Source organism: Oncorhynchus mykiss, chromosome 16, assembly GCF_057628025.1.
Source record: "Oncorhynchus mykiss isolate SJ-2025 chromosome 16, ASM5762802v1, whole genome shotgun sequence".
Classification (NCBI taxonomy): Eukaryota; Metazoa; Chordata; class Actinopteri; order Salmoniformes; family Salmonidae; genus Oncorhynchus; species Oncorhynchus mykiss.
In genome coordinates, this window is record NC_143037.1 from 56,139,841 (window position 1) to 56,149,800 (window position 9,960).

Here is a 9,960-nt window from a genome sequence, read left to right on the forward strand (position 1 = left end):
TCTCATAAAACTTAGTGTTAAAGTCTGATAACAAATCTCTATCCTCAGAGTTTACACCATTAATCTTACTTTTCCAACGTGTGTTAAATTCCCCACTCCTCTTAAAAAAAAGTATTTACTGTTCTTTTTGCCTTTTCAATCTAGTGTTTTCTGGACCTTATGAAGGATCCTCTAGCTTTTTCCCCATAAAATGTATCTAGTTCTTTCTGTAAATCATTCAATGTAGCTTTCTCATTATGATTAAAATGCTCAATCTCTGTGATATCAGCAATTTTCTTAGAAAACTCAGCTGCCTCACATCTCCTGTTTCCCATAAGTAATACAGGTTGAGGGGATTTTACCTTTCTGCAGTTCCCAATATTTCCCATATTCTGCATTAGAGGTAGCTAAATTCCAATAAACAGACATTTGATTCTTAATCATCATTAAGAAATCATCATTATTCAATTTCCAATAACAACTAGAGTATTTCTTACCATCATTACTGTACATTATTACAGACAGCCATATGACGTTATGATCCATCAGGACTGCAGGCTGTATTTTTACCTCTACAGTGTTGGGCTCAAGGCTAGAGGTTATCACCCACAAGTAAATTCTTGATTGTACTGAACAATCTCTATTACTACATGTGTACTGTTTCTCTCCAGGGTTTTTAACTCTCCACATGTCAATTAAGTCCAGGCTTTGGCAGAAATTCACCAATTTGTTCACACCAATGTTAGGCCTATAGGGCAATCTATCAGTCTCATTAGAATAAACCATATTAAAATCCCCACCAACTATATTCTGACTGGATAAGTATTTTCCCAAAATACTTTTCTCAATTTCCTATAGAAGTAAGTCATTTGCAAGACCAGAATATTATACATATACAGTACCAGTCAAAGGTTTGGATGCACCTACTCATTCCAGGGTTTTTCTTTCTTTTTACTATTGTAGAATAATAGTTAAGACATCAAAACTATGAAATAACACATATGGAATCATGCAGTAACCAAAAAAGTATTAAACAAATAAAAATATTTGTTATATTTGAGATTCTTCAAAGTAGCCACCATTTGCCTTGATGACAGCTTTGCACTCTCTTGGCATTTTTATTGAACCTTTATTTAACTAGGCAAGTCAGAAACATTGAGCATTCTCTCAACCAGCTTCATGAGGAATGCATTTCAATTAACAGGTGTGCCTTTGTTAAATTGGAATTTCATTCCTTCATAATGCATTTGAGCCAATCAGTTGTGTTGTGACAAGGTATGTGTGGTATACAGAAGATAGCCTTATTTGGTAAAAGACCAAGTCCATATTAAGAACAGCTCAAAAAAGCAAAGAGAATAATCCATCTTTACTTTAAAACATGATGGTCAGTCAATCCAGAAAATTTCAAGAACTTTAAAAGTTTCTTCAAGTGCAGTCACAAAAATCAAGCTCTATAATAAAACTGGCTCTCATGAGGACTGCCACAGGAAAGGAAGACCCAGAGTTACCTCTGCTGTAGAGGACAAGTTACCAGCCTCAGAAATTGAAGTTGAAATAAATTATTCACAGGGTTCAAGTAACAGACACATCTCAACATTAACTGTTCAGAGGAGACTGCATGAATAAGGCCTTCATGATCACATTTTTACAAAGAAACCATGACTAAAGGACACCAATAAGAAGAGACTTGCCTGGGCCAAGAACACAAACAATGGAAATCTGTCCTTTGGTCTGATGAGTCCCAATTTGAGATTTTTGGTTCCAACCACTGTGTCTTTGTGAGATGCAGAGTAGCTGAACGGATGATCTCTGCATGTGTGGTTCCCACCCTGAAGCATAGAGGAGGAGGTGTGATGGTGTGGGGATGCTTTGCTGTTGACACCGTCAGTGATTTATTTAGAATTCAAGGCACACTTAACCAGCATGGCTACCACAGCATTTTGCAACGATTTGCCATCCCATCTGGTTTGCGGTTAGTGGGACTATCATTAGTTTTTCAACAGAACAATGTTCCAACACACCTCCAGGCTGTGTAAGCGCTATTTGACCAAGAAGGAGATTGACGGAGTGCTGCATCAGATGACCTGGCCTCCACAATCACCCGACCTCAACCCAGTTGAAATGGTTTGGGATGAGTTGGACCGTAGAGTGAAGGAGTGAGTGAAAAGCAGCCAACAAGTGCTCATCATATGTGGGAACTCCTTCAAGACTGTTGGAAAATCATTCCAGGTGAAGCTGGCTGAGAGAATGCCAAGATTGTGCAAAGGTGTTATCAAGGCAAAGGGTGGCTACTTTGAAGAATCTAAAATCTAAAATATACTGTATTTTGATTTGTTTAACACTTTTTTGGTTGCTACTTAATTCCATATGTGTATTTCATAGTTTTGATGTCTACACTATTCTATTATTCTACAATGTAGAAAATAGTACAAATATAAATCCCTTGAATGAGTAGGTGTATCCAAACTTTGACTGATACTGTACATTACACAACAAAAATGATATGTCCACTAGCCAATGTCCATTGGTTTCCATTTAGGTAAAAGAAAAACAGTTGAAATTGTGTGCTAAAATTGTAACCCCAGTTGAATGATTAATCACATGGGCCCAGAAAATTTCACTGCCTTACTGATTTAAAAAAAAAATAGTCCTCTTTGCTTGAATGTGTCTCTTGCACAAATACAAGATCTGCGTTGCAGTCCTTACAAAACATAGAAAAGCTTTCCTCTTCAACAAGTTTCGTATCCCCCTGGCATTGATTTACAAACTTCAAGTCCATTTATAAAAAATAGAAAGGAAAATCATATACAATCTCCACTCTACCCTCTCTATAGAAAGATGCTTCATAAATGTATTAACAGAAGTCAACTTGTAAACCATAACACCACAATTCAAAACTAGAACGCTAGTTTATTGGAGCACACCCCCAGTTGAGCCAATCAGAGACTTTTCCATCTGCGAAAAAGGTGGAAAAGATTCCCTTGTAGTATCCACCCTTTCCTTGATTTTGGGCTTTTGGACAAGAAGCCAAGACTTTGAAGCCTTGTCTGCTGCAGTCAGGTCACCAGTTTCCTTTGCTTTCTTCCAAACTGCATCTCTCGCTGTGCGAAAGCGAACTGGATGAGAATCGAGTGGCTGCCGATGGCATCTTGCTTCTTCCCAATACTATGAGCGACATCCACAGCCATGTCCATATATCCTTCTGGGAAGTCTGGGGCCACACGGTTACAGATGTCACTTACTTTGCACATCACATTCTCACCCTGGTCCTCAGGACACCTTAAAGCTGTAGCCCCCGCTTTCTCCGATATTGCTCTGCTTCCGACAACTGCTCTTGGATGATGGCAATGGTTTTCTCCTGTGCAGTACATTTATCAGAGGTTGCAGTGTTTGCAAGTTTAAGATCTTTGATACTCTCCTTTTTATGTGTTTTCAAGTATCATTTTCTCCAGACCATCAGCTCTTTCATTTATCTTTGCAGTGACATCATCGATTCAATTGACCTGGAGTTCGCGCAAAGACAATTCTTTGTATTTTTAGGTGCAGATCTACTGACTGGAGAATCAAAATCAATCGAATGTCCAGATTCCTCCATTTCTTCTCCTGAGGAGTCTGGTGGCGGTGTCTCTCAGGTGTATGGACTAGCGACCTGTCATTCAGGGCAGAAAATATACGGAGAGTTGCACCGTGATTGGCTCAGTGCTCTGTCATTCATGGGGACACTACATCACCGCCAAGTCTAACGGTAGAGCTTGAAAATTCAAGCCCCTTGGGTGCTGCCATAGAGTTACATTAGAAGTGCCCATCCAAGAAGGATCAGGGTTATTAGCTGAGTGCTTTTTCACACATATTTTTCTTCCCTTTTGCCAAGTTTCAGATTAAATTAGCAGTCTACTGAGTGTTGTTCTCTGTTGTGTTAACTATAAACCAAGTTTTGATACATTTAAGTAACTTTGAGAAGGATAAACGTTTAGGTTACTCGGAGTAAGATAAATTACCCTCTGCACGCATCGCCATCTTCTCTCTTTCCGGTAATTGGCTATTCTGATAGCAACGCTAGCTTCACCCTCTTGTGGGTTCTAGCAAGCTAGCTAGCATGCTAGATAGTGCTATTTATCAACAGCCAATCCAGTAGGGGCTTGAAGCTATAGTGAGCTTCAATTTGTCATTGAAAATGAATGGGCTTCTGTTGTTTCATCACCCCCCAACATGCTTTACTGATCTCGGCCATTATGCACAAGCTAGGCCTATTTGAAACATGGCAATCTCCTGGCAGCAATTACCCGCCAGCTTCAGAGGCCATTAGATTTTAACCCAAAACTAAGATGAAAAAAATACTAAAACTGAATCTAATTGATTATGGTTTTTATTTTATGTAGCTTTTCAAACAGGTTTCTTAGTTATTTTATGTCAGTTTACAATTTCTTTTTTTTAAATGATTAGTTTTTGTTTCAGTTTTCATTTACTACAATGACCTTGCAGTACATTTTTATTAAAGCTCAGTTCTCCCCAAGTAGGATTGGTACTTACCTGGGCATGAACAGCATTAGACATTTGGCAAAAAGCCACAAGGAGGCCTGCATGACCAGGTCCCTGTCTGCTGCTGGCGGCCTCACTCCGGCCATCAGCACCACCAGGCCCACCTTCAACCGAAGAACCAGGGAGAAGGTGACGGCGTAGCCGTCTTGTTCTGCGTCCTTACGGACCACCTCATAGCCAAGCTGCTCATTGACCTCCCAGGGTGTGCCAGTGTAGTTGGTGAAGTAGCCCTTGTGACAGCGAAACAGAGGGGTCAGCAGGGTCTTTAGGGTGTCCTGTTAGAGGAGGGACCGGCTGTAAGCCCCCAGAATCACCACACCCAGTTTGGCCATGTTGGTCGCTGTGGAGTACATCTGGCCAGCGAGCCGGTACCAGCCCACTTCATAGAGGAGTGCCAATTGGCCGCTGCTGTACACGCCCACCGCCATCTGGCTTTGAATGGGGTGATGGCAAAGCCTGTCTCCTCCATCCTCAGCTGCTCCAGGATGTTGTCAGACACCCAGCGCTGATAGTCCGAATACGAGAATTTCTCGGCCAAGACGTTAGCCAATAAGGAAAAGTCCACGTTGTTGTAGTGACATGTAAGGGAGCAGGAGGAAACATTGGTAATGTCTCAGTCACATGAAATCCCAAACACCCTTTACAAAAATGTACTAGATGTTGACAGGAAGGGGAATTAGGTGTACCCTACTTGGTGCTTGGGTCTGCCATTAGGACATCATCCTGTAACAGATCTATAGCAACCTCTGTGTCTCCACCCCACAGTAGATTTGTTGCCCCGAAGCTGCCTCGGTAACCCTGAAATGGAAACACAAATTTGGGAGTCAAACGCTATGGTCAAATGAATGACAAAACTGAGTTCTGGAGTCAAAGGAATGTACAAGGGAACTTTCCTCAGGTTTAATCCAGTGAAAGTACAGTAGAGTACAATACAGCACATACAGAGGGATCTGGTCAGGAGAAAAGGCTAACAAGCCATGAGCTCATTAACCTCCAAGTATAGCCTCTCTCTTCTCTAATCACGTAATGGCCAGGGTAAGCTAGTCATGATGAGGAAGAGTGCCTTTACAAGAGAGCTGTTCCGGCCATCAGGGTGACAGAGGTTTGAATGAGGCTGGGTATCTCTGAACCAACCTTGACATCCACATCATCCCGCCGCTTCCCCAGCAGGTTTTTGATGGTGAAGTTTGCTGCATACTTCTCCAGAGAGTCATCCAAGAAGGCCACCTTCCCTTCCTCCCATTGCTTGTACAGCATCAGTATGGGAAAGATATTCGAGAGACTAGCGATGCTGCAGGGAAAACAATTGTCTAGTGTTATTCCTCCTGCAACCCGTGGATGGAAAATACATTAAAGTTGGTCTCCAGTTATCTTACAGATATTGCACCTCTTAAAGTATTTTCCTCAATCAAAGACTTTACCTAACTAAGCATTCCTTGGCAGATGAGGATACATTGGTTAGTGGACAAGAAGTGTCTGATTAACACAACAGTTGCTACTATCTTTTCAAAAGTAAACATGACATTGAACCAAAAGATTGTTGCATCAAGCACATGGCAGTCTATAGCAATACAAGCCAATAGCAACACGAACCAGAACACTGTCAATCCCAGGTGCTAATGCAATCAAATGTGATGTCCATTGCTATCTACCCACACTTAATCCCAGCCGGTGATCCCTGAACGGGTGATTCTATTCCCTGTCCGCCAACTAGGGGATGTGATGTCATAATCTGCAGAGATTCTGCTGTAAAGCCATGTTGGAGAAGGCCTAGGAGAGGAGGGAACCCTTAAGCTCAGCTCTCATCCTCAGCAATCAAATCAGTTCACGACAAACAGGGGGAGGGCAAATTGATTCACTACACAAATCAACCATCTATACCATTCTCTTAATTACACTTGGGATTTAAGAGCAGACACATGGTTGGTGTGACCATTAGAGATCTATGGAGAAATACTTGTTGATGATTGTAGATGTGGTCTAATTAGAAATTGGCCATGTACGTTTGACATGTAATACTGTCTCTCTGTAACACTAATCTATCACACTGTCTCTCTCTACTTCCACCAAGCCATTAGGTTTGCCTCTGGTTGAAGTGATGTACAGCATTGAGGATGAGGATTTACACCAGCTAGAGACAAATTATAATTCACCTCTTCACGTGACAGCCACTGTAGCTGAGATTTGGTTTGAGGTGCCAAGATTACCACTGCCTGTATATGTTGCTTTGGAAGAAGGATTACATTTGTATGACACTCAATTCCAACACATATTTATTCAAGGGTAATGTTGCATCTTTCTAAACTGATTATGTTAACTGGGTCACTGTCTGGGCAATATATATATATATATATATATATATATATATATATATATACATATATACAGTGGGGAGAACAAGTATCTGATACACTGCCGATTTTGCAAGTTTTCCTACTTACAAAGCATGTAGAGGTCTGTAAGAGACGGAATCTAAAACAAAAATCAAAAAACAACATTTTTATTGCATGACATAAGTATTTGATCACCTATCAACCAGTAAGAATTCCGGCTCTCACAGACCTGTTCGTTTTTATTTAAGAAGCCCTCCTGTTCTCCACTATATATATATATATATTCCCCTAACACAGATACTCCTGCTTTCATGTTGAAAATTATAACCCTGTTCAATGAGCATTGTGCTTCCTTTTAAGTGCTGGTTGGAGATTTCAATTGTACCCGCAACTAAAATCTGGACAAATCATCTCAAGTCCCCGCCACAAACCCCAGATCAGCAAAGATGTTGAACTCTCTTACTATAGAGATGGGACTGATAGATATCTAGATATCTGGAGAGAGAATAATGGCTTATCTCTGGACTATACATACTATTCCAATAAAACCTTCTCTCGTACAGATTATATTTTCATCCCTAAGATTTTCATAAATTCTGCCACTTGTACAATCAGACCCATAGCACTTTCAGATCACGCCTCTGTCTGCCTCCGCTTTGACCTCTGTAAAAACATCCCGAGGTCAAAGAGCTGGAAATGCAACATCTCCATGCTATCAAACAAAGCATGGTCACTACATGGATAGACAACTACACACAAGACAATTAAGCACTGGGGCGGCAGAGTAGCCTAGTGGTTAGAGTGTTGGACTAGTCACCAAAAGGTTGCAAGTTCAAATCCCCAAGCTGACAAGTTACAAATCTGTCATTCTGCCCCTGAACAGGCAGTTAACCCACTGCTCCTAGGCCATCATTGAAAATAAGAAGTTGTTCTTAACTGACTTGCCCAGTTAAATAAAGGTAAAATTTAAAATCTCCTGTTTCTCTGGCCACAATGTGGGGCTCTGCCAAAGCCACACTAAGAGGTCATCTGATTGCATATGCTTCCTCTAAGAAGAAAGCAATGGAAGCACACAAATCCTTCTTGAGAAGGACCTGGAATGCTGTGAAAAAGTACATAAACAATCAGACAGTGCCTCCAGAAGTCAACTTAAGAACAGCCAAAGCCAAACTTAACTTGGAGTATTCTTGAGAGATAAAAAACCCTGTTTTCTTTACTAAATAGAATACAATATATGTATAGCAATAGGCCTAAAAGATTGCTTGCATACCAATTTTAAAAAATGAGTACAATCATGGCCATCAAAACAGCAGGTCATATGTTCCATATGTTCCAAATAAGATACATTTAACTTTTCATGATTTTTTTATGCAAATGATATATTTCTGAGAGAAAACATACAGGTGCAGAGACCGACCAAGAACATCTCAACTCCCACTCACTCCTGAGAAGGTCCTAGAGGCAATTATCTCCATGCCACCTAACAAGTCCCCAGGTCCAGACCGATTTCCCAGATTCTACAAAGCCTTTTGGCCCCAGCTTAGCCCTATATACATGCCAATCCTGAAAAACTGAGCTTTCCCAGACCCTATGTATACAGCCTGCCTTACAGTGTTTCTCAAAAAGACGAGGACCCTCCCTCCTGCTCGTCCTTCCGGCCAGTAAACTTGTTCGACTTTGACTACAAAATCATTACCAAATTGCTCACCAAAAGACAAAACATACTTCTTTCCAAAATAATAAAAGCGGAGCAAACTGGATTTATTAGAGACAGGTACTCTTCTGATAACATTCACAGTCTTTTTGATATTATTAAACATACAGAAGACCCCTGTCCTGCTGGCTTCACTGGATGCTGAGAAGGAGTTTGACAGGATGGAGTGGAGCTTTCTGTTCTCAGTCTTAGAAAATACATTTGGCATTTCATATGCTGACTGCAGAAGGTTTATGGAAGCACTAGATATAAGTACATATGTATGAGGAAGAGTTTATGAGTTATACAAGTACAGGTAGGAAGCAGATGGGTAGGAAGCTCAAATACGTAAGAGAGACAGATACAGTAGCTTCCTACATAATGTATCAGGCATGACACATTCGAGTCATAACGCATTCCAATCAGACCACAAGAGGGCAGTAGATACTGTGGCTATAACCAGGCTGCGGCACACTCATCATACCATAAAAGATTAAAACTGGATTTGGTAGTAACAACCATGATAGCAACATTAAGCACCAGTAAGGATTGATTGGATTTCTCCAGGATCTGAGTTAACCCAGCAACAATATTATTAGGACAATATAATTGTGTCTAACAAAACACATTTTCCTCTAATAGTTTACTCAGAGTAGGTTCTAGATATACCATGACAGCTCTTACAAAATCTAAACTAATGTATGCTTTTAGTGCAGAAATTGTGGAGGCCTTATCAAAATAATTCAAAGTAAGGCTTGTAAAGGGATGGAGGTGCCTGACCTAGTTAGAGTAACTACAGTAGTCATGTGAACTGTGTATGCTCTCCCATTGGTCAGTTTAAATTAATTGTTTCTGTGCTCTGACTGGTTCCAGGTGTGACTATGAACAATGCACCTCCACCTGTTCTCTCAAAATGGTGGTGCATTTCCTGAAGCCAGGAGACGGCAAGCCGGGTACAGTCCTCCTGTCTGCAAAGCCCCCGCTCCAGCTATAGTCCATGAACATTCCGTTTGTAGTTGACAATCCTTTTTCAGTCTCTGTGTGTTTTTTGTAAGGTTAATAGTAGGTATTCTGAATACAACTATTGTGTGTTTGTGTTGGTTAGTATATTTAAGGGCTTGACTTATTTGTATGCATGCAGCATATATAGTCCCATTGTTCATTGCTTCGCGTGATGTATTGTTGCCTCTACCTTCTTGCCTTTGTGATATTGTTTGTGCCCAATAATGTTTGTACCATGTTTTGTGCTGCTACCATGTGGTGCTGCTGCCATGTTGTGTTGCTACCATGTTGTTGTCATGTGATGTTTCTACCATGCTGTGTTGCTGCCATGTTGTTGTCTTAGGTCTCTCTTTATGTAGTGTTGTGGTGTCTCTCTTGTCTTGATGTGTGTTTTGTCCTATATTTTAAATTTTT

General features: G+C 40.7%; 1 pseudogene; it reads right to left on the reverse strand.

The window, feature by feature from the left end:
* Positions 1–3,035: 3,035 nt before the first annotated feature.
* On the reverse strand, positions 3,036–5,775 carry LOC110491099 (beta-lactamase-like protein 1; annotated as a pseudogene).
* Positions 5,776–9,960: the final 4,185 nt, after the last annotated feature.